Raw genomic sequence first — 24063 nt, 5'->3', positions numbered from 1 at the left:
TATAGCCAGAGATAAGTGGACGCATTTTCACGTTGACGAATTATCAAACAGCAATTTTACTGATGTCGTTAGCCTGTAATAGAGATAGAATGCAATTTAGATACGCATATCCTCTTTCTAATCATCGTTCGTCCATCAGCCTTGGAGGTCAAGTTGAGTTTAATCTTCCTCCATGGCCCCTGTGTTTTTGCTTTCTTTCTCCCACACTCGCTCTGCCTCCTGGAACTTCCATTCAGGACTTAATGGGAAAGGCATGTGTCGGAAGCTGGGCCGGCCGGGTGACTCTCCTTGGTGAAACGAAGACAAGGAAGGCTGGTTGTAAGCCTGGTTTTCCTTCGATGCCCGACCTTGTCCACACTTCCACAAATACAGCCGCTTGAATGCACCGTTGGACATGCTCGGAAACTCCCCGTGGTTCTGCAAACAGAGAAGACTGTTTGCAGGGCGGTTTCAGGCAGTCTTAGCAAGCATGATGTTTGAGTCCTTGAAATCATCTATTTTTCATGGGTAAATAAACAGTGGGAGGAAGGGAGAAGGCATCCATACAATTTTAATGAACCAGATTCCCATCAGTCGTCCAAAGAAAACAAAAGGTAGCTTAATGGGCACAAGGAAGCTATTTTTCTAGTGATTTTTCTGCTCACCCCCTAGGGAAGAGGAGTGGCTTCTAAATTAAAAAGAAGAGATGATGCTCTGAGCATATTTTTTCCTGTCATTTCATTGTCTTTGATCTTGCACTTCCGAAGAAAGAAACTCTTGTCCTCCAACGTCAGATCGATGTTAGAAATGCATGCTGCGTTTTCAGACCCTTTCCTAATGCTGCGCCGCTCCGTGACTCAGGCCACATTTCTGTCTTTATGTGTGAACTTAGAAACAAAGACTTCAAACAATGCACTCAAGCAACCAATTTGCTTCAAGACAATTGGCTGCACTGGGGGCTGTTTTTATTTAACAACCTTCAGTGACTTGTTTTCAAGATAGCAACTCTTACCCCAAGAAAGGTCACTTAATTGAGCTGAAGTCACCATGGACTTTCTTAGAAGGAGTTTACACATGGACACCAGCCGAGTAGATCCCCTGGGCTCCAAAACGGTGGGGTCCCCATGGACTTCTCATGAAGGGAGGTGAAAAAGCACTCTGTCACGCAAGCAGTCTATCATGGGTCTGTGTGAATCCCCTGCTCAAGAGAGTCAAGTGTATTATGTTGCCAGAAGCCTACTCCATCATCTATAATAAATATTCATCTGCATGTATCATGCACTTGAGCTGCATGACTGATGAACTCCAGCTCCAGAAATGAATGGGAAACTCCCGAAGACAAATGCCACCTTTCAATGCCGTTCTCATAGATAAATTGCAGTTAGATTTAAACAAAGTCAGTAATTTCATGCTTTACAATGAGTGCCTGCTTCCACCCCGACAGCCCCCACCTTCTGGATAAGGGTGCTAATACCCCCATGTGAATTACTGGGTCTCGACAACCTGTACTAGGAAACAAACAGACGGCACTTTCTAGTCAATGGGTTCATTTTTCCAGTGGAATGATGCTAAATACACTTCCTCAGGTCTTACGGCAATTTGGCCCACTTAATGGACGGGCAGTTTCCTCCGTGATGGATCAGAAGGTACGTGGGTCGTGTTCTGGTGCGAAGCGATTGGCAGCACACCAGAAAAACACACGCACCTTTTGATTGAGGAGTCCCTCACCCGGTGCCTGATCTGACAGCTTTGTAAAAGGAGCCACTTAGACTCCCCTCCAATGGCTTCCTTCGATGGAAGAAGTTCCACATCCTAGAGACACAGAAAGGGAGCCCTTTAGGCGTTGGGCTGCTAATCACAAGGTCAGCAGTTCGAAACCACAAGCTGCTCTGCAGGAAAAAGACGTTCTACTCCTGTAAAAAGTTATAGATTCAGAAATGCACAGGGTCAGTTCTACCCTGTCATACAGGGTGACTGTGAGTGGGCAGGGACTCGCTGGCAGTGAGTTTGGCTTTTTGAGTGAAAGAGATGCAGGAAGAAACACTGGTGACTCAGTCGTGAAGTGCTCAATTGCTAATCAGAAAGTTGGTGAGAGCGGTTTTTGGGTTTGTAGGGTTTGCTATGAATCCACTGAATTGGAAAGCCACAGGTTTAGAGACACCACCCGCACCTCCCCCCTTTTTCATACTGTGCCAGGAAGAAAGGAGAGGGTCAGCAGATGGATAGGTCTAGGAGGGGAAAGTGAGCAAGAGGACGCATCTATTCGTACACTCACTTTTTCCCTCTGACTTTGGGGAGGCTGTTTTGATCTGCATCGGATAAGAAGAGATGTTACAAACAATTCAGGGAGGAATATATTAGGAAATGCATGTATTCTACATCCATTTGACTCTAGCATCTCTCTCTCTCTCATGTTTCTTTCAGATATTGTAAGGAGAGGAGAAAGATTTCATATAGTAGCCTTCCCCAATCATCAACAAGCTTTGCATTCAAAGGCTTCCATTGTGGAGTTATTTATGATCCAACAATGGGCAATTTTTAGAAGCATAATTCACTTGATACAATGTGTCATAATAGGCAGCCATTACAAGCAACGTAAGGACAACATCTAGAAATCAATATCAAGCCCTGAAGATAAACACAAAGAGCTCGATGATAATTGGCAAACCGTTAGTAATTGTGAAAGTGAAATGTGGGATACATGGAGGGTCTTTTTATTGTCCCCTCCAAAAATAATTTGCAAAATATGAGATGCTATCCAAACTATTTGAATAGTTATTTCATATACAATTTTACTTATCTTCAAATAGCACCATTTGGAAATAAGAATGAGTATTTACCTGCCAAGAATGTCTTAAACTGGCAGAATGAAGCACTGGGGGGGTTCATGGTCAAACCCTTCCCCTCCAGGAGGGAGACCCAAGCTCAATTTCAGTCTGTGAACCTCATGCACAGCCACAGCCTCTCTGTCCATGGAACGGGGGCCATTGCTGTAACGGTGAACTAGTTTCAGTGGCGCTTTCCGACTAAGACAGACTGGGAAGAAAAGTCTGGCAATCTACTTCCCAAACTCAGCCAATGAAAATTCTCTGGAGTACAGTGATGTGATCCGCGATCCCCCGTGGGCAGCATTTCATTCTTTCGGGGGTCATCTGATCTGCCACTGTGAACAACAACAAGGATGACAGAATGGACAAAACAATGGATATGACCTCATTCGGATCATTGTACAAATAAGGATCTGAGAAGCCAGTGGAGTGTCCAGGTCAGGGGATCTGCTTTATGTGCTGTTTTAAGGAAGTAGAAATTGATACATCTGCTCCAGGTCCCTCCTCCATTCCCATTGAAATGTTTCCCAGACGATTGCTCTTGCTTATGTTTTTTGTTGTGTTTTATTTTTCATCAAAAATTCTGACAAGAGGGCCATAGTATCAACCCACACTGCAAAGTACACAGAGGTGACATTTAACATGAGTAACAGATGGGTTGAGTCAACCAACTATGACCATTTGAGAACCTGGGGTGTTCATGTCAAGCCAGCTGCCTCCCGTGGAGGTAGTGCACAGCTTCACATCTCCAACACATCTTTGTTTTTCATAAGCAAGGTCAGGGCAAGGTGCCCTGTAACACCTGAGATGTTGCCTACTCAGATTTTGCCTACTGGGGAAAACTCACAGTTATAAATAAATAGAGTGCTTATCAAAGTCCCTGAGTGACATAAATAATTAATTCATTTGTCTACTAATTAAAATGTTGTGAGTTCAAGTTCATCCAGAGATGCTTTAAAACAGTAGCCGGGTCATCTGCTTCAAAGAAAACCAGCCATTGAAAATCCCACTGAGCACATTCTACTCTAACATACATGGGGTTGCCATCAGTCCAAGTGGACTTGAAAGCCCTTGTAAACTGGTAAAGCACTTGACAGAATATAAAGCCACCAAGTAAGGACTAGAGCCCTGGTGGTGTAGTGAGTTGTTCATTGAGCTGCTAACCACAAGGTCAGCAGTTCGAACCCACCAGCTGCTCCTTGAGAAAGAGATGAGGTTTTCTACTCCCATAAAGATGTATAGTCTCAGAAACCCACAGGGGCAGTTCTAGTCTGTCCATAGGATTGCTCTGGGTCAGCATTGACTGAATGGCTGTGAGTTTGGTTTATTTTTTTGTTTGTTTCTTTGTAAAGCCAGCAATTTCAGACATTCAACAACCACAATGATAATGTTAATAATATTTATTAAAGCAAAGCAGCAACATCAAATGCCTACTTGGCTCTGTCTTTAAAAAAAAAGAAGCAGGGAAACAAAGAATTCAATGAGAATGTGATCGGAATCAAATTTTTCTGACTAATATCTCAACCTGCAGGCTCAAAATCCCAGAAAATAATTATATACCTAATTTGACTAGAATTACAGTTAAAACTACACTTTAAAAAGATTACAGGAGTAAGATACAATAAAATAATAATTACTTATAAAGTATCAAGGGTTCAGGGGGAGGAGGGGGCAGGGGGGGAGGGAAAAATTGAGAAGCTGATACCAAGGGCTCAAGTAGAAAGCAGGTGTTTTGAGAATGATGATGGCAACATACGTACGAATGTGCTGGACACAAATGATGTATGTACACATTGTGAAAAGAGCCCCTAATAAAATGATTTAAGAAAAAAAACCTGACAGGAGTGTGGAAAAGTCAGAAAGAAAATATTGCAAGAAATTTCATCATTTCAGTGTATTTCGGAGATGGTGGTTGTTGATCATCTGATCGGTGAACAACGCTTCCACATAAGTACTACACGTTGTGAGAGAATGAGTCCTTTCACTCCCTGGGCTTAGCCACACAGTGAGGAGGTCAGCCCAGAAACTTGCTGAAATTCTCTGATTTGCTGAGCCAGGGCTAAAATCCAAAGCTCTGGACTCGCTGTCCAATATACTTTCAACCCAATTCCCTTTCCAGGGAAACGTCTCTAAAACTAACTGTAATACACATATACTGATATCCATTGAGCCCTCGTGGGATAAGCGTCAGGCCTTTACCTGCAAGATCGGTGGTTTAAACCCACCAGCTGTTCCTCAGGTGAGGCTGCCTGCTTCAATTAAGATTTATCGTTTCAGAATCTCTATGGGGCAATTTAACGCTACCTTGTAGCATCGCTGTGAGTCAGAGCTGACTTGATGATGGCAGTGGGTTGAGTAGATCCAACTCACAAAGAATGGCCCTGTAAGACATGGGGCTATAATCTTCATTGAAGGAACCTGGCACATCTTTCTCCCTCAAGTTGGCTTTTGAGATGCTAACTTTTGGATTATCACTTTAACCCCTGCACTACCAGGGCTCCTCAATCTTAACTATACTACCCTTTAGTGGCATGTTGTGAGCGATGACCTTTCTGTGTGCCCAGTACCCAACATATACTAACTGCTCAAAAAAGGAACGAGGAGTTGATTAACTACCCCCTGGATTGTCCTCTATTGGCCTCAGGACTTTGACTTGATTTCTAGTCATGAATTGTCATTTCCTTGCCAGCTAGTGTTCTCTAAGTATTATTTTCTTTTACCAGCTGCCCAAAACACATGCTTTACAGCTAGGCACAGGCTATCAGGGAATTTATTGATGTTTACAGAAAAAAATGTAAAGCTAGAGCTGACAAATTTACTCATAGAGTTGAGTAAATTGTGGGTCACTGCCCTTATGAAGTGATAATGATTGACTAATACTCATTATCAAACATTCACTGTATTCTCAATAATCATAGTAATCCCACATGATGAGACATAATATAATCATTACCAGGATGAGATCTTCAATAAGCACCTCATTGACTGAAATAAGTTTCCTCCAGGATTTGACCTGCTTCCAATGTAAGTGGATACTGTGGAAAAGCTTGCTTGCTTTTTGCTGGGTCTGAAGCCTGCATCTGGCTTGTCATCTGACCACCATTTCTTTGGATTTGAGCCAGTATCCTGTTCTGTTGCCTGTCAATCTTGGGAGTTGTGAGCAGCTAGCCATCTTACCAACCTTGAATTCATTGTCTCTGCAACCTGCCGTGTGACCTGTCAGTCTTGATTTCATCAGATACTACACTGAGCATTGTAGGTTCATTTATAGGATCAGTCTTTCAACTCAATGCTCAAAGTATTTCTGATGTCACTGTTTGTTTTAGTTCAGAAAAATAAGGCACAGATGAGCCCAAGTGCAAGGTCCACAAATTCAAACACAGTCTGACCCCAAAGGTCAAATTTATAACTGTCCCCTTGTCATGCCAGTCCCACACAAGTACGGTCTACCCACCCTTTAGCAGAATTAGCAGGGCAAGAGTAAAAACACATGTAGATCTACAGAAGATCCTGCTATATTTTAGGTATCCCCAACTAAATCTGGCATCCTAGTGCTGCTGATCCTGGTTTCTCTAGACCATCAAGTTGGCCAAGATGAGCTGCAGTACCTCTCACTAAGCATCAACACAGAGATGTGAAGTCACATCAGAGAAGTAATGCTCTCTTGATCTGCAACTGGATGGAATTGGAAAGCAATCTTTTTTCCCACTCAAAGCTGACCCTGACGCCCAAGAATTTCTGAAGCTGGCAGGACAATGGCAGAGCCAAATGTAAATATTGTCAGTGCTTATAATAAATGATAGTTAATCAGACCTGAAAAGATTACAGCTCAGAGACTTACTTCCTGTGCTTCCCATTACTTAATAATTTATTATCTAAAATCCATTGACCTTTCAGAGATTTTTTTTAGAGGAAGCCAGAGCGTTAATTATAGTTTAGTTTAGTTTTTTTTTTTTTTGGTTAAGAAACATTAGCATACAAATAGGACATCAATAACCAATTACAATCTTCATCTTGGAAAAGCAGCACTCTTCTATCGCCTCTGTGACTGCTAACTCAGCCACTTAAAGGTCTCGGGTACTTAATGATGGTGGCATTCAAGCCTCTTCTCCATTGGCCCCCAGGAGGGTGTCTCTCCAACTTGACACCCCTCTCCTCCCATCCACAATCTCTGATTTCTAGTAAAACTGGCCCACTTGCCATACTCTAAGCAGAGCCTTGCCTGTGTTTTGCTCCTACTGATTCTGTACATCCAATCCCTGGATCATTCATTTGTGAGTTCCTACAAGTACACATCCTCCTTTCCCCTGCCCGTCCCCACCACTTTTTAAAAATAAATTCAACAGATACTTAATAAAGGCTGACTGACTAGCAATCATTGGATGACTTTGAAGAAACAGACAAAAAGCAAGCAGACATAACCCATCCCTGCCTGGTGCTCATAGACACATGCAGAGGGCTTTCTGCACTAGTGAAAAGGCAGATGGTACATATTATAAACCCCAAGCATCATGCTCATTCACCGTCACAATGGCTTGATTCTGCCATTGTAGAGGGAAGGGAGTCATTAACAACACATGAGCAATGTATATGAACATAGCCATATTCCAATAAAACTTTACTTTAAAAATACCAAACAGGCAGCTATCAAGACTTGGCTGGTAATGTAGGCTATAGTTTGCCATATGCCAGCTTCAAGCATGTACTCTGGAGTCAGAGAGCTGGGGTAGCAGCTACGCCATCTACAACTGTTTGGCTTTCCGGAAATGACACAATTTCTACCCACCCCGATTCTTCTTGTGCACATAGATGCAGCTGACTGCAATGTGTCCCTCTCCTCTTCACATCTTCAGCTCTCCATCATTTAAGTGTAATTTCAAATACTATTTCCTTAAGGAGCCTAAGATAGCTAAGGCTGGGCTAGGATTCTCAGTAATCACAGTATTCCCACATGATGAGATATACTATCATATAATCACTCCCATTAGGAGATCTGCAATGAGCAGCCTATCAACTGAAATGTTTCCACTAGGATGTGACCTGCTTCCAGTATAAGTGGATGCTATGGAAAGCTTGCTTGTTTTTTGCTGGGTCTGGAGCCTGGATCTAGTTTTTCGTGTGACCTCCAGTTCTTTGGATTTGGGGCAGTATCCTGCTGTATTGCCTGTCACTCCTCAGAGTTGTTAGCAGCCAGCCATCTAACTGACCTTGGATTCATTGTCGCTGTAACTTCTGTCTACCTGTCAATCTTCATTTCGTCAGCCATGGCAGTTTACACGAGCTGTAAGAAACGTCCAAACTATAATCTGACTCACAGACTTGGAGCGTGCCTGCCTTAACAACTGTGTGTGCCATTCCATTGATGTAAACCTCTGTATGCCTGTGTGTGTGTGTGTGTGTGTGTGTGTGTGTGTTTCACTGGAGAACACAGCAGAAGACAGTGACTTCGGAGGCAGCCTCCCTAAGTGCAACCACCCCAACATGCTAGGAAAAAAGGGTCCCCGTTTTCTCTGCCTCTGCCCCCACTCATGATCCTTTAGTAGCTCTTATCTCAATTTGTTCCCCTCTTCACTTTCTGTCTCTCCATTAAAATATAATTTTCCAAGAGTGCAAAGGACTATACCATTACCTCCCTAGCACCTCACCCCAAGCCCTGGCATAATGAACGTTGCCAATAAATAACCAACCAATGTTGGCATATGAATGTTCCTCTGCCAATGTTTTCTTGATGTTTTATCTCCCTGGCTATTTCAACAGATTAACGGACTCTCACATATCTTCAAAGAGTCACTTTCCTTTAGTATTAATTCTACCTTATTGCGTGGATATCATTTGGTTATGAAATTTATCAGATCATTAACTTGTGTTTATTTTGGGTGTGCTCCAAAGGTTCCACTCTAAGATGTCCGTAGAAGACCCCTGGTCATAAAATGGTTACACATTGGGCTGATAACCACAAGGTCAGCAGTTCAAAACACCAGCCCCTCCTCAGGAGAAAGACAGGGTTTTCTACACCTGTAAACAGGTACAGTTTGAAAATCCAAAAGAACGGTTCTACCCTGTCCTATAGGGTTGCTTTGTGTAGAAATCCACTTGATGGCAGGGAATTCAGAGTGGTTCAGAGTTTTTAAAGATGTGCCTGGACTTCCTAGGAAAATCTTCACAGTGACCTCTTTACCACACAACATAACATGACGTGGCCCTGCACCATCTTCCTGATCATTATTAAGTGTGAGCCTCTGCAGCAGCCCCTGTTTACCATCTTCCAGCCTAGACTGTACATCTTCCTATATGGAAGAGACCTTCAAAAAGTGTCTGGGGGAAAAAAAATCCATTATCTTCCAATCCCATCTTTCCATGAATTTTTGAAGCCCTCCCACATTAAGATAATATTCTATTGTGATCCACAGAGTTCTCATTGGCTAATTGTGCAAGTCAACCAGCAGGCCTTTCTTCCTAGTCTCTCTGAAGTTTGACAGTTGCACACTAAAGTCCATCGAACACAGGTGACCTTGACAGTGTTTGAAATGCCCATGGCATGACTTTGAGCATCATAGCAATATGACAGATTGACGGGTGAGTGGTAAGTCTTAAGGCTATTTTCTCTGTGTTTCTGGTAAGCTTCTTTTCTTTCCACTAAGTGCCAAGGCAGAATGGGCGGGCATCCCACAGGCTCATTCTGAAATGGAAGAACCACTTCAGTGCATGGATTGGAAGGACCATGTAATGAAAACCCAAAAGTCTCCTCTCTCTAAGATCAGGGGTGGACCCCTGGACAATTCTAGGAACCTCTCTGAACTTAGTTTCTTCAACTGCAAATGAAGAAAACAAACAGTTTCCATGGCCCCCCTCTAATACTCTGTACACCACCCCCCAGCTGCTGACCCACTGGGTAGGTAGATTAAAATGAGTAAGAGAAAGCGTTTGAACATACCTGCTTCATGAAACACACCACCCAAAAGTGACTGGTACAGCTCTCAACCAAATGGACGTTCCTGGGCCCAGCCAGTCCCTGAGATGATTAATTATTGTAACAGAGAAAGGTAAACAAAGAAGCGACAGATGGCCCATGTGAAATAGTCTAGAATCACCTGCTATGAAATTAATTCCACATCCTGGCGGCTCAGGACTCAGAGCACCATACCAAAAAAAAAAAAAAAAAGGACTGTTGATAAATCGTGTCTGTTTGTGTGTCAGCTTCTCTGCAAACACCTAAATAATATATGTCGTGTCATGTTTTCTTCCCTCCATCTCACTTTAATACATTACCGTTTATAGAAAGCTGTGGGGAAACTCGGGGCATCAATCAAGCCATTAATTCCTGAGATTATGCTAATGAGATGCCTGAAGCGTTTGTTTCCCAGAAAAGCTGCTCCCCTAGTAATGAGGCTCCCTGAGAACTCAACCCTCCCTGCTCAGATCTGGAGCCTTCAGCTCTGGGGCGCTCCTCTTCAAAGGGCCCCCAGCGTGTGGGCACAGGATGGTGGTTCCCCTGCAAGTCCAAGCTGCTGGTGACATGGGCAGCATGAAGGGCCCAAGGGAGACCTGAGGCTTCTGCTCAGGCCGTGGCTGCACTGATCCCTCCCATGGTGGTGAAACAAAGCAGAGGAGAACGAAATAAAATAAAATGCCCAATACGGTCCTCTTTCAGCTGAGATTGCAGGAAGGGGCCGCATCTGTGATAGTTTCCTTTCACACAGAACATCTGAGCAATGAGGTTGGTGTCTCTTCTAAATTAAATGACATATCTCAAAACTACATGCTGTCAATCCTAACCTCTGGGCATGTAGTTCTAATCCCATCTGCGGACAGGTTGTCTTTGTTGTGGTAATGAGATCGGGTTTAGTATAGGCTGTATCTTGAGGCAATCTCTTCTGAGATATAAAAGAGGTTAATCGCAAGTACCAACCACAAATAAGGAAGACCAGAGAGAAAAAGAATTGGTGGGTGTGAATTATGGTGCTGGCGAGGAAGACTGAGAGTGCCACGGACGGCCCAGAGAACACATCACTGTCCTGGAGAAAGCACAGTCAGAGTACTCCTTAGAGGCAAAGATGAGGCTGCATCTCGCTCACTTTGGACATGTTTGAGGAAGAGACCGGTCCCCGGAGAAGGACAACATGCTTGGTAAAGTGGATGGGCAGCAAAAGGAGGAAGCCCCTCCATGAGATGCATTGACACAGTGGCTACATCAAGGGCCTCAAACACAAGAACAATTGTGAGGATGGCTTTGGACCGGATGGTGTTTCTTTCTGGTTTGCGCAGGTTTGCTGTGCGTCAGAACCGGATGGATGGCCCCTGATAACAATAACAACAAACACAAGCTAGCAGAGGAGGGATGGGGTAAGAGAAACACCAAGAAGCATGGCGCTCTCCAAGGAAGTAGAATCTAAGAAGAAAAGAACTTTCCTCCAAAGCCAGCAGAGACAGCCTTGCCCTGGAGCCAACACTGTGAACTTGGGAAAATTACCATATATACTCGAGTAGAAGCCGAGGCACCGAATTTTACCACAAAAACTGCATTGAAAATGTGCTGAAAGACTCAGCTTCTCCACAATTACCTACAGTAAGTTTCTGTTTGTCACAGCTTTCCACGCCTGGCGCTTTCCTTAAAGCAGCATGATTTGGTACGGAGGGGTGAGGTGCCGCTCTAACCGATGCCTCACATGTGGAGGTGGTTTGGGAATTGGGTGATGGATAGAGGGTGAAGGTTTTTAAGATTTCTAATAGTAAAACCTAGATTGTCTTTTTTTTTTTTTTTTTTTTTTTTTAAACAATTTATTGGGGCTGATACAATTCTTTACACAGTTCATACATATACATACATCAATTGTATAAAGCACATCTATACAGTCTTTGCCCTAATCATTTTTTTTTCTCTTTTCTTCTTTTACATTTTATTAGGGACTCCAACAACTCTTACCACAATCCATACATATACGTACATCAATTGTATAAAGCACATCCATACATTCCCTGCCCCAATCATTCTCAAGGCATTTGCTCTCCACTTAAGCCCCTTGCTTAAAGAAGACCATTGGTAGCGTTAGAGAGGTCAAGGGCCATTCTGGTGAGAGTTCAGAAGGAAGTGAAGAGAGCAACCATCACCTTAGAGCAGTGGCCAGTAGCACAATGACAGTGAGGAAGTAGCAATGAAAATCATGTTATGGTTGGGGCGTCACCACAACATGAGGAACTGGATTAGAGGGTTGCGGCATGAGGAAGGTTGAGAGCCACTGCCTTAGAGAGCGGGTTGAGAGCCGCTGCCTTAGAGAGTGCCTATGGCGTCAGCGACCGAACATTGCTAGAAACTGTGTACATTGAACACACTTCTGGTGAGGCGTTAGAAGAGATGGTGAGCCGGTGATTGGACAATAGAGAAATGCTGGTGGTTTTCATGAAATGGTGAATAATTTGTCTGGATTGCGTTCCAATATGTGTTGGAAGGTAGAACTAACTGCTAAGTGCTGATCTTGGATAGCAGGCAGAGAAGATTTCTAAGCAAGATCTTAAGTGGGTCACGTGTTTTCCCTTTGCTATTTATAGTAAAATACGGGAGGAATGAGAAGGACTTCAAAATGAACTGTGCCGACTGAAAACAAAGTTTTGGGGTGAAGACAATCTGAGAAAATAGACTGGGGTGCATTTTGAAAACACAACGAGCACCATGCCGATGTAAGGCATCGTTATCGCAAAGTAATAAAGGGATTTATCACACTAATAACTGGGGAGTGCGTTTTCCTGCCTCCATGGTTTCCAAGAACAAGGGTAATTGCGGTTGACATATAAACCCACAGTAGTTATCCAAACCCAAGAGTATTGGGGAAAAGCAAAACTCCTCCAAATCTCAGTGATTTTTAAAGACTGTGAAAATAAACAAGTCTTCCCATGTAATTGATTCCAGTTCAGTCTATTCTTCCTGCTACTTGGAGCAACGTAACTTGTTATGAAGCAATTACCCTTTGAACCTCTTAATCCCAGCTGATTATTTTCAACTTTCATTGTTTTGCTAGGTTCGAATGTTGTTATAGTTCAAATACAGCCAATTAGCGCAGGCCAGCCCATCTCATGATACGTCTCTTACAAAGAACCCTCCTTGAAGTCCTGGTGTACTTTGTCCAGATTGCACTGGTAGGCCACAGTTCACTGCCTGCGGTGCTGCTCTGTGGAAGAAGAGACGGCAGAAGCTCAGAGGGAGCAACAGAAGGTGGGGGTCAAGTTCACAGGGTCTCAAGAGAACGAATAATGTACTCATACTGCCAGAGTCAAAAGAGGGTACCGGACACCTGGGAAAGGACAAAGACCCCCATCGCTGTAGATGTTTAAGAAGATGTCTCCACTTGGAGATATTTGAGTATCTGGATTCCCTCAGGTCACCTTCATTTTTTTTTTCTGGAATCTGTAAGCAGAGCATTGCAAACAAAGATCCAAACACCGAAGACTGGCCTTCGGTTGAAACTGACTGGCTGTACAGTCAATAGGCAGGAATCCACAAAGTGGGCAGGGCCGAAGACCAGCTCACAAGAATATGTAGTGCACAGGGTCACTGTGAGTCAGAATAGACTCAAGGGCATCTAACAAGAGAGGGATGTAAAGGACGTATACAAGTAAAACCACAAAGCGGCGAAACTGAAAGACAGCATTCCGTGTGCATGGATCAGAAGGCACAAAATTGTGAAAATTCCAATACTACCCAAAGCGATCTACAAATAGAATGCAACTCTGTGTCAAATCCAAACAACATCCTGTAATGCAATGGAAAGGAAAGAGACTTTGTGTAGTTGAAGCAACACTGAAACAGCTCGGTAAGAGCCTTCATATGCCCTGATCTTAAAACTCACTCTTCAGCCATGGTAATCAAAGCAGCCTAGTATTGGTTCAAAGACTGGCACATTGACCATTGTAATGGAATTGAGAACCCAGGGGTCAATGTATCCATGTATAGGCAGCTGGTCGTTGACAGAGGTTCAAAGTCCATTCAATGGGAAAGAAGCTGTCTCTTTAGAAAATGATGCTAGCAAATCTGGATATCCATTTGCATAAAAAAACAAGAGCCCATACCTTTCCATAATATTAAATATATATACTTAATATTATATATATATACCAACTCAAAAAGGATCAAAGATCTGAACATTAAATTATATTTTATATATATAATATATATATACCGGTATGTGTATATATATATTTAATATTATATATATATACTGACTCAAAATGGATCAAAGATCTGAACATTAAAGCTAAAACTCTAAGGTTAAAATAAATAAATAAAATCTAAGGTTCCTGGAAGATCCAAAGCCAAGAACCAAACTGATTGTCATGAAATCAATTCTAACTCATAGTGACCCCAGAGGAAAGGGAAGAACTGCTGCTATGGATTTCTGAGGCTGTAAATCTTTACAGGAGTAGGAAGCTTCATCTTCCTCCCATGGAGCAGATAGTGGTTTTGAACTAATGATCTTGCTATTAGCAGCCTACTAATAAGCCACTACACCACCAGGAAAAATAACATAGGGAAAAGTCAAGGAACCTAATTTTGGGTGAAAACAATCTGTCAGATGCAGCTACAAATGCAGGAACAACGCAAGACAGATTAAACTAAGACTTCCTAAAATTTCAATGCTTATGCTCATCATAAAAGAACCTACAGATTGTCAGGGGAGGGGAGTCTCTGGGAATGGTATATCTGACAAAAGTCTAATCACTAAAATATACAGAACCTTTCAACCACTTGACAACAAAAAGACAAAGAATCCAATTTTTGACAATAGTCAAGACTGGCATGAACAGACCCTTCAGAAATTGGGGGATGGGCGGTTTAAATAGAAAACAACAGGCTGGGGAGGTTGTGGGGCGTTTGGAGCGGTTATACACTGCCGGTGGAGTTGTAAAATGGTAAACCCACTACGGAAAACAGAATGATTCTTCCTCAAAAAGCAAGAAATAGGAATACTGTATCATGCAGTAATCCCAGTCCTAGGTGCATACCCTGGAGAGAAGCAAGCGGCGACATGAATAGACATATAAACTGTTGCGCCATTCAGGACAGCAAAAGGATGGCTGCGTTTCAGTGCCCATTAACCAGTGAATGAATAAACAAATTAGGGTACATATATCCAGTGGAGTACTACCACACAGCATGAAGAATAACAATAAGGACCTTGGGGGGCTGTGAGTTTATGTTAGCAGGAGAAGAATCATTCAGAAAAGACGGGTAAAAGTGGTTGCATGGCTTAAAGAGTATAACAAATGCCACTGAAAGGTACATGTAGAAACTGTTAACTCAGTGTAGGTTTGGCTTCTTGTGTCCTCATCAAATAAATCCATTTTGAAAAGAATAACGATAAGCCCATGGAACATTTTATAATATAGACCAATCTGGAGTACCTTTGCCAGAGTGCAATAACCAACCACAAGATGACAACAATTGTATGGTCTCAATTTTATTAAAAGTCAACCATAGGGACCCACAGAAGACAATATTCGTCGATGGCTCCCAGGGACCGGAGAAGAGAGGGGGAATGAGATTTTAAGACGGTAGACATCTGTTGTGTAGGGTTATCGGAAAGGCTATCTGCAATAAAAGACAATATGAACAACTTGTCCAAGGCAAGTGTGTTACACCAGGTTGACTACAGAAACAAATTCATAGAGACACTCATATGTGTATAAGAAAGAGCTGTATAATATACAAGAGCAATTGAATATTCGGAAAACATCCCAATCCAGTCCAGATCAAGCCATAAGTCCCATATTAGCCCATATGTCCGATACCAGTCTATAAATTCCTCTTCAGACTCATGAAACACATGCAATGATGCTGTATAAAGGAGGATCACAGGCCAGTGAATGGAAAGTCTTGTGGATTGGATCCAGTGACAGTGTGAGCATTGTAGCGCTGGCGTGGGTCTCCACCTGGCTCCTCAACTCCAGGGCTCTGGCTCCATCAGTGTGTCTCCATGTGGCTCGTTGTAAGTAATGTCTTGCCTGGAGTGAGCAAGTATGCCACCTCCAACAAGCTAATTATCTCTGTAATGCCTCCAAATGAGGTCATCAAGCTGTGACCTGATGGACAGGCTAACCTCTACCCCTTCACTCTTAAGTCTCAAATTGACAACGGATTATGTAGTTACCACAGCAAGTACACAAGAACAAGAAACAATTTCAGTAAATGCTATAACATAAAATTTTGAAAAAGCAGTAATAACCAAAAAATATGTTTCTGGTTACGTATTTGTTGTTATTGGTATTAGGTGCCATCGGGTCGGCTCTGACTCACTATTTGTCCAAGAGAGCAAAGCATTGCCTGGCCCTGCACCATCTTCAGTACTATTCTTACCTTCCAGCTCATTGCTGCAGTCAGTGTGGCCATCTTTGCCGTGGGCCTTCCTCCTTTTCATTGTCCCTGTACTTTACCAAGCACCATGTCGTTCTCCAGAGACTGGTCTCGCTTCACAGTGTCTCCATAGTCTGTAGGATAAAGTCTCGCCATCCTTGGCTATAAGGAGCATTCTGACTGTACTTCTTCCAAGACAGGTTTGTTTGTTCTTTAGCCATCCTTGATGCTTTGGGTACTCTTCACAAACACCATATTTCAAATACACCATTCTTCTTTGGCTTTTCTCAGTCAATGGCCAACTTTCAAATGCTTATGAGATGATTGAAAATGCCATGGCTTGGGTGTGGCTCACCTTAGTTCTCAAAGTCATTTGCTTGCCTTCAACACTCTAAGGAGGTCCTGTGTGGCAGATGTACCATCGCAATATGTCATTCGATCTCTTGGCTGCTGCTTCCATGAGCCTTGATTGTGGAGCCAAGCAAGATTAAATACTTGACCACTTCAACCTTCTCTCCATTTATCATAATGTAACTTATTGGTGCAGTTGTGAAGATTTTGGTCTTCTGAGCCCTGTTGGCATAGTGGTTACCCGCTGGGCTGCTGACCATAAAGTCGGCAGTTTGAAACCGTGAGCCATCTGCAGGAGAAAGAAGAGGCTTTCTAATCCGGTAAAGAATTATAGTCTCAGAAACTCACAAGGGCAGCTCTACTGTGTCCTATAGAGTTGCTACAAATTGACATCGACTCCATGGCAGTGTGATTTGGTTTGATTACATTGAGTCATAATCAATCCTGCTGGCTAAAATCCTCTTTTTTAGCAAGCAAGGTGTGTCGTCTGCATATCACAGCTACAAAGTTCCTAACCTTTCCTTCGATCCTGATATCACATTCTTCTTCATATAATGCAATTTCTCTCATGATTTGCTCAGTGTACAGATTGAATAAATATGGTCAGTGGACACAACCCTGTCTCACAGCTTTCCTGACGTAAACCCTAGAGTATTCTCTTGTTCTGGTCACGCAATTCTCATTCCTCTCAAGGATGTCCATTGTTTGTTCCACTTAGTCAAATGTTTTGACGTAGTCAATGAAACACAAGTAAACATCTTTCTGGTGTTCTCTGCTCTGAGCCAAGCTATACCTGGCATCATCAGTGAGAGCCATTGTTCCACATCCTCCTCTGACCCTCTGGCAGTTCCTTGTCGATGTAGTGCTATACCCGTTGTTGGATTCTTTTTGACAAATTTTTACTTGCAGATGATATTAATGATACTATTCCATGATTTACACATTCTATTGGGTCACCTTTTTTTTTTTTGAATGGGTACACATATGGATCACTTCCAGTCAATTGGCCAAGTAACTGTTTTCCACATTTCCTGGCATAGATGAGTAAGTCCATTCAAACTAACTGAGAAGTGGTAATGTTACATAGTTAGGTGTGTGTGTGTGTGTGTGTGTGTGTGTGTGTGTGTTTAGGAGGGAACATGTAAGTATATGAATGTATGTATATAGATGTATTTTCAGGCATATGAATATACATATTTACATTTTATGTACCTATTTTTATCTCTAATAATGTACATAAGAGGCACAGTTACTGATACTTCTAAGACATAACCAAACCTTTCATGGAACTAATGTAATGGGTTAGAAGTTGTGGGACCATCATCTTATGGGATAATCTAGTCTATGGCATAATAAAGCTCAGAAAGACAATATTCTTGCATCTTAGTTTGGCTAGCAGCATGTAGGGGCTTGCAGCTTTTGATCAGTCAAGTATTGGTTTCTACTTCTATGTAACAAAGAAATTTAAAGATGAATGAAATCAAAGACTAATACAAGTTAGCCCACTGGTCTACCTGCTCAGGTAAACCACAGCCTTCATCTACCCTAAGACCAGAAGAATTAAAAGGTTCCCAGTTACCACTACTGCTACTACCAATAACACAATGAAATATATTCTGACCAAGGTCACAAAAACAGGTCATAAATAGAAAAGAAAGGGAAAGTGTAGAACAAAACTCAAATTCCTGAAACAGGACATATTTTCTGGGCTGACAGCTACCGGGGAACCCTCAAGTTTATTGCTCTTTGGGGAGCCAACAATGACAGGTAGAGGGGAATAGTAAGAGTTCTAAGTGGACTGAGAGGAGGGTGCAACTTTTCTGGGTGTGTTTGATCAATCTAATTGTATCTGAGAGATGAATGACAGGCACACATAACAGTGGGGTAGTAAAAAAAAAGACAAAAAACAAAACCCAATATATATGTCTGCGTGCATATATTTATAAATATATATATATGAATATATATGTATTTGTATATGCAACAAGGAAGCAGATGGACTTTAGACCTCTACTTAAATCTTCTATCAGGTCAAGAATGGTTTGTTCTAATAATGTGGCACTGTATGATAATCACCTCCCTGATACAATTGCTGAAGACAAAATGGGTGCATAAGAAAATGTGGTGAAGACAAGCTGATGGTGCCCAGCTACCTAAAGCTATAGTGTCTGAGGTCCTAAAGGCTTAGAGCAGTGGTCCTCAACCTGTGGGTCTTGACCCCTTTGGGGATCGAATGACCCTTTCACAGGGGTCACCTAAGACCATTGGAGAACACATATTTCTGATGGTCTGAGGAACACGACACCGCTCCTCTATCCGTATCCAGGTGGGTCCACCCACGTGCAGATACACCCATATATGAGTATTCAGCATGGAGACTGTTACCCATGCTACGCCATGCTTCAAGACAAAATTTCATTTATTTGTAATTAGAAATAAATATTTCACAGTGTATAATTATATATTGTTTTGTGATTAATCACTATGCTTTTACAATTTGTAACCATGAAAACACATTCTGCATAACAGATATTTGCATTATGATTGATAACAGTAGCAAAATTATAGTTATGAAGAAGCAATGAAAATAATTTTATGGTTGGGGACACCACAACATGAGGAACTATATGGAAGGGTCACGGCATTAGGAAGGTTGACAACCACTGGCTTAGAGTTAAACAAACAGCCATCTAGCAGGGAAGCAACAAAGCCCACATGGAAGAGGCACAGCAGACTGTGTGATCATGAGGGGTCGACAGGAAGAAATATCAGAAGTTCAAAAGACACGCATCCAAATTGATACGAAGGGGACTTGAGGTCGTGGAGACCCAAAGTCCAGCAGAAAAATGCTTGGACAATCCCTCTCACATAACAGAGGATAAATCCAGGGTGCAGTGTGGCACTGATATGCCACATAACTACCCTCTAGTTCCTTAAGATGCCCTCCCCTTACTGTTATGGTCTGTACTGGATATACCTCATTGGCCATGCAAGACTTGTGCATGTTCATTTGTACATTTAAGATCGCTCGGGGCATGGTAGCCAAGACTGATGACCCCTCGGAGACACGGACAGTAGTAAGGGTTCCCTGGGGGTGTGGGAAGTGAGGAAGGAGGGAGAGAGGAGTTGACACTGGGGGTGTGGGAAGTGAGGTGGGGGAGAGCGAGGAAGGGGGAGAGGAGTTGACACTGGGGTGTGGGAAGTGAGGTGGGGAGAGAGGAGTTGACGCTGGGAGTGTGGGAAGTGAGGTGGGGAGAGTGAGGAAGGGGGAGAGGAGTTGACACTGGGAGTGTGGGAAGTGAGGTGGGGAGAGTGAGGAAGGGGGAGAGGAGTTGACACTGGGGTGTGGGAAGTGAGGTGGGGAGAGTGAGGAAGGGGGAGAGGAGTTGACACTGGGAGTGTGGGAAGTGAGGTGGGGAGAGTGAGGAAGGGGGAGAGGAGTTGACACTGGGGTGTGGGAAGTGAGGTGGGGAGAGTGAGGAAGGGGGAGAGGAGTTGACAACATTGAGGATGGCACAGCCCCACCAGATGGGATTGAACAGCGGAACTGTGTGGAAAGGAAGGGACATGTTAAGGGAGTGAGTAAGAGATGTCAATGAAATTATGATTTAAAAAGTATATTATTGCTCTACGAAAACCTTCTAAACTTGGAACTGAAGCCACTCCTGAACTAACCACAAGGTAAAAAGAAGAGAAGTGTAAGTATCATAAAAACAAAATGATATTAAAGTCTAGCTAGCTGCCGTTTCCTATAAAACCTGAGCTAGAAGCCTGTGCCGGTTATTTAAAAAGAATATAAGTTTTTAAGAGAGGTGTGAAAGGTTCCAATTAAGAAATTCTCCTTGTCAAGGGGAGAGGGGAATTAATTAAAGGCAGGCGCTAATTGATGCATTTTGTTTTAAAATAGCACCTGCAAACCACCCTGAGATCCTCTCCCACCTTATCCACTGGGTTGGGTACCATCTGTTTGGGAACCCCACACCTGGGGAAAGATACCCCATATGCTTCTCCACTTCAGTGCACTCCAATCCACTCTGGTCCTAGCCCAGAAGTCCTTCCTTTACTTACTTACTCCTTGCTCCCCTGGTGAGCTCCTACACATCCTTCAAAACTCAGGTTCAGTGGACTCGGTGGACAAGTGTTCCCCGATCCTGGTGGAGGTGTGCCAAGATGGGACTTGGTGGCTTCCTCTACTGCTGTAGAACTTTCACTCAACCTCTCCCATCCCCTTTGGCTACTGCTCTAAAGAACCCCTGCAGAATGTCTTTGTTCCTCTTTGTCAATCACAGAGGCAGGGCCAAGTCAGCCCTAGGCAGAGGTGGGAGGCTGGGCGGTTTGGCTCACCAGTGTCCTTTTGTCCAGTGCCTGCTGTCCCTGAGGACTCAGGACTAATTGTGGTGCCACAGTAGCACAGCTGGGGGCCGGCTGGCCGCTCATGCTCCCTGCAGCAGCTGCTGAAGCGGTTCTGCTGAAGCTGGCCGTGCAAACTGGGTCATCTGGTCAATTGTGCCTTTTATCTGCCACCAGGCAGCCTGCGCTTACGTAGGGTCAGCTCTTGGGCGGAAAAATAATTTGGGGAAAAGGAGTCCTTTTAGAGCATTTCTGGGCTTGAGCTAAGAGAAGAGGCTGTTCATTATTCATAGACCCCACGGATATGCTTTGTGCAGAAGCCTTATTTGGACATACAAATAAGACAATAAGCGGAGAGAGCCATAATACACTGATTTTTCTCCCCTGCTCCTCAAGTGAAAGACAGATAAACCGATTTTATATGTGAGGACTCCTGCCTGGAGGTTTATCCAGGCAGCATGAATTAGAATAGAGTTAATCCTCTAATCCATACTAATGGAGGCATTAAGGACTCTGTTTATTAAATTTATCTCCTTCCCCCCCCCCAACCATTTGACTTGTTTAATGTATTCTCTTGCAGACTTGCAGACTAAATGTTAAGTAACGACAGCACTTTCCACTTGTAAAAACCCACCACCATCAAGTTGGTCCTGACTCTGAGCGAGGGATATAGACTTGCTGAGGCTGTAAGCCTTTGACGGAGCAGTGAGCCCCATCTTTTTCCCCTTGAAAGGACTGGTGGGTCTGAACCGCCAACTTTATGGCCAGCAGTCCCGCACTTACCTGACAGTGCTGTGTTTAATTGAATTGTTTCAGGCGCTGTGGAAACCCAAACTCACTCTCTCGTTCCCTCCTCATCACCAAAGTCTGAGCAGGCCGCCTCTTGGCAATTCCCATTTTCTGGATGAGAAATTTGAAACGCAGAGAACCTAGATAACCGGCTGTGGTCACTTAGTTAAGGAGTTGGATGTCTTTATTCGCTGGTGCTGCTGTGACAGTCAACAAGCCAGGGCTCCAATAACCAGACATTTATTTCCTGGCCGTTCTTCAGGGAAAAGGCCACATCCAAGTCTCAGCTGCAGGGATCCTTCCCTAGGCAGTGTTGCTAGCATTCCTTGGGCCCCTGACCCTCCTCACCTGGCATCTGTCTTCCCCAGTGTCTTCTCTGTGGGATCTGCTCTTTACAGCATTCAGACGTCATTAGTTTAGGACCAGCCACCACATGAACACAGCATGAGATGGCATAGTGGAAGTGGTACATTGCATTCATCCATCAAACGGAAAAGAAATTTTTAAAAGCAAACTCCCTGCCTTCAGGTCAATGTTGACTCATAGTGGCCCCAGAAAGAGGCCATGCTGGCTACCTTGCATGATTTTTCTGGGGCCCTGGTGCTAGAGAGTGTGTGTGTGTGTGAGTGGGTGGGGGGGAGGGTTATGAATCCAACAGAGAAGGACCGATGAGTTCTCTGAGCCTTTCCTTGGCGTCGCACACGGGCTCTGCGCTGCACATACATTTAGTCCTCTCAGCAGCCACAGGAGATGTGCTTTCATCATTCCCCTTTAACCAACGAGGAAAGTGCCCCCAGGGGTGGATCCGGATTTGCTAAAGATCTTGCAGCCAGCACGAGGCAGGGCAGATCTCTCCTGGGTCTGTGAGGAGCCCATCCTCTTCTGGACAGTCCTGCACTTTGTCCCCTGGCATCAAAAGGCAGATGCGGTGAGACTTCTGAGTTTTCACAGGGGAGGAATTTTGTAGCGACGATCTGTTTGGGAGGTGAGGTCAGTGTTTACTACGGGGTCGACCCCATATAAATGCTGTGCTTGAACTCCTTCATTGGACCCTCAGAGCTACACTCGGAGGTGGGGCTCCCATCGTGCCAGGAGACTTGTGAAGCCTTCACTTCAAGCCTGCACCACCGCTCAGAAGCACTCAACCGCCCGACATTCCCAACCCTGCAGTCCCCATGGCCTGGAAAGCCCAGGAGGGGGTGGGCATTGGAGAACATTCTGCGGCCCTGAGTCTGAGAACTTGTCTTTTGGATTCAAAGCAGGGCATGGTGCTCGATGTTCTAATTTCTTTGTTCTAGTTCCTGTTTCTTGGGTATAGGATGGAAAGGCAAAGGGATCTACTTTCTGCGTTCCCGCATCGGTGATAGTGAAGCTGGGGGGTGTTGGGGGGAGGGTAGCCATTTCAACATCACCTTGGACAAATAATTTCTCTGTGTGCCTGAGTTTCCTCTCCTGTTGCAGGAGGGTAACGGAGACTCTGGGAGTTTGGAGCTTAAATGAACACCTGCAAAGCACTCTGAGCTGGGAGATGAGAGCAGCTGTTCAAGGGGCTGCCAGGCTCAGCATAACTTTGCTGGTCCCTAAGCGGTGTCCCTGAGATGGGACATCAGTACCGAATGCCCCTCGGCGATCTTATCCTCTGTGAGGGAAAGGGAAAAACAACAAAAACATGGCTGCAACTCATAGAAATTTTTATCCAACAAAAACACTGACATGGGAAACTTATTTCTGGACATCTCCTCCGTCTAGGTCTGGACACTTGGGAAGGCTGTGTTTCCATCTCCCTAGTCCTTCCTGTGGAATTCTGCACTCTTTCAGTCACATTAGGTCAAACCGGCAGTTGGGGTGGGTGAACTGGACTCTACCTCAGCCGCACCTAGACCTTGAGGACTTAAGCCAGATGTCTGAGGATGCAGTCTTGCTACATCGGTGCCCTATATGTTGTGAAGATATGTATTAGTTTGGGAAATCTGTCATGATCATTCTAATGTCTTTGTTCATATTAGGGAGTATCTCAGTGGTGCTGTGGAGTAGGGGATTACCCTCTTGAAGTTGTGAAATAAATTTTTCTCTTTTTCGGTAAGTAAACCCAGGATTGATGAACCTACAGAGGTAGTGAGAAGAACAAGGGGGTCAGGGAGCGGGTGCAGCAGTGGAGGGCAGATAAAAGGGAGATTATGTCGAGATACCCAGAAAGAAATAGGGTATTTGGGAACCGATTATGGAAGCAGTGGTATAATTCTGCCTGATGAGATTGAACGATGCAATGATGACATGTGGGTCAGGTCCCAAGTAAGACTAAATTAAAGGACCCAACAAACCAGCATAGATCCAGGACTAAATCCCAGCTCCAACTTATGGACACTTAGATCATACATCATGGTCCAAGGAAACACGGAGGAGACAGGTGCTGGGGCAAAATGT

This window comes from Tenrec ecaudatus, chromosome 5, assembly GCF_050624435.1.
Source record: "Tenrec ecaudatus isolate mTenEca1 chromosome 5, mTenEca1.hap1, whole genome shotgun sequence".
Lineage (NCBI taxonomy): Eukaryota > Metazoa > Chordata > Mammalia > Afrosoricida > Tenrecidae > Tenrec > Tenrec ecaudatus.
Note: the sequence above shows the minus strand (reverse complement) of the source record.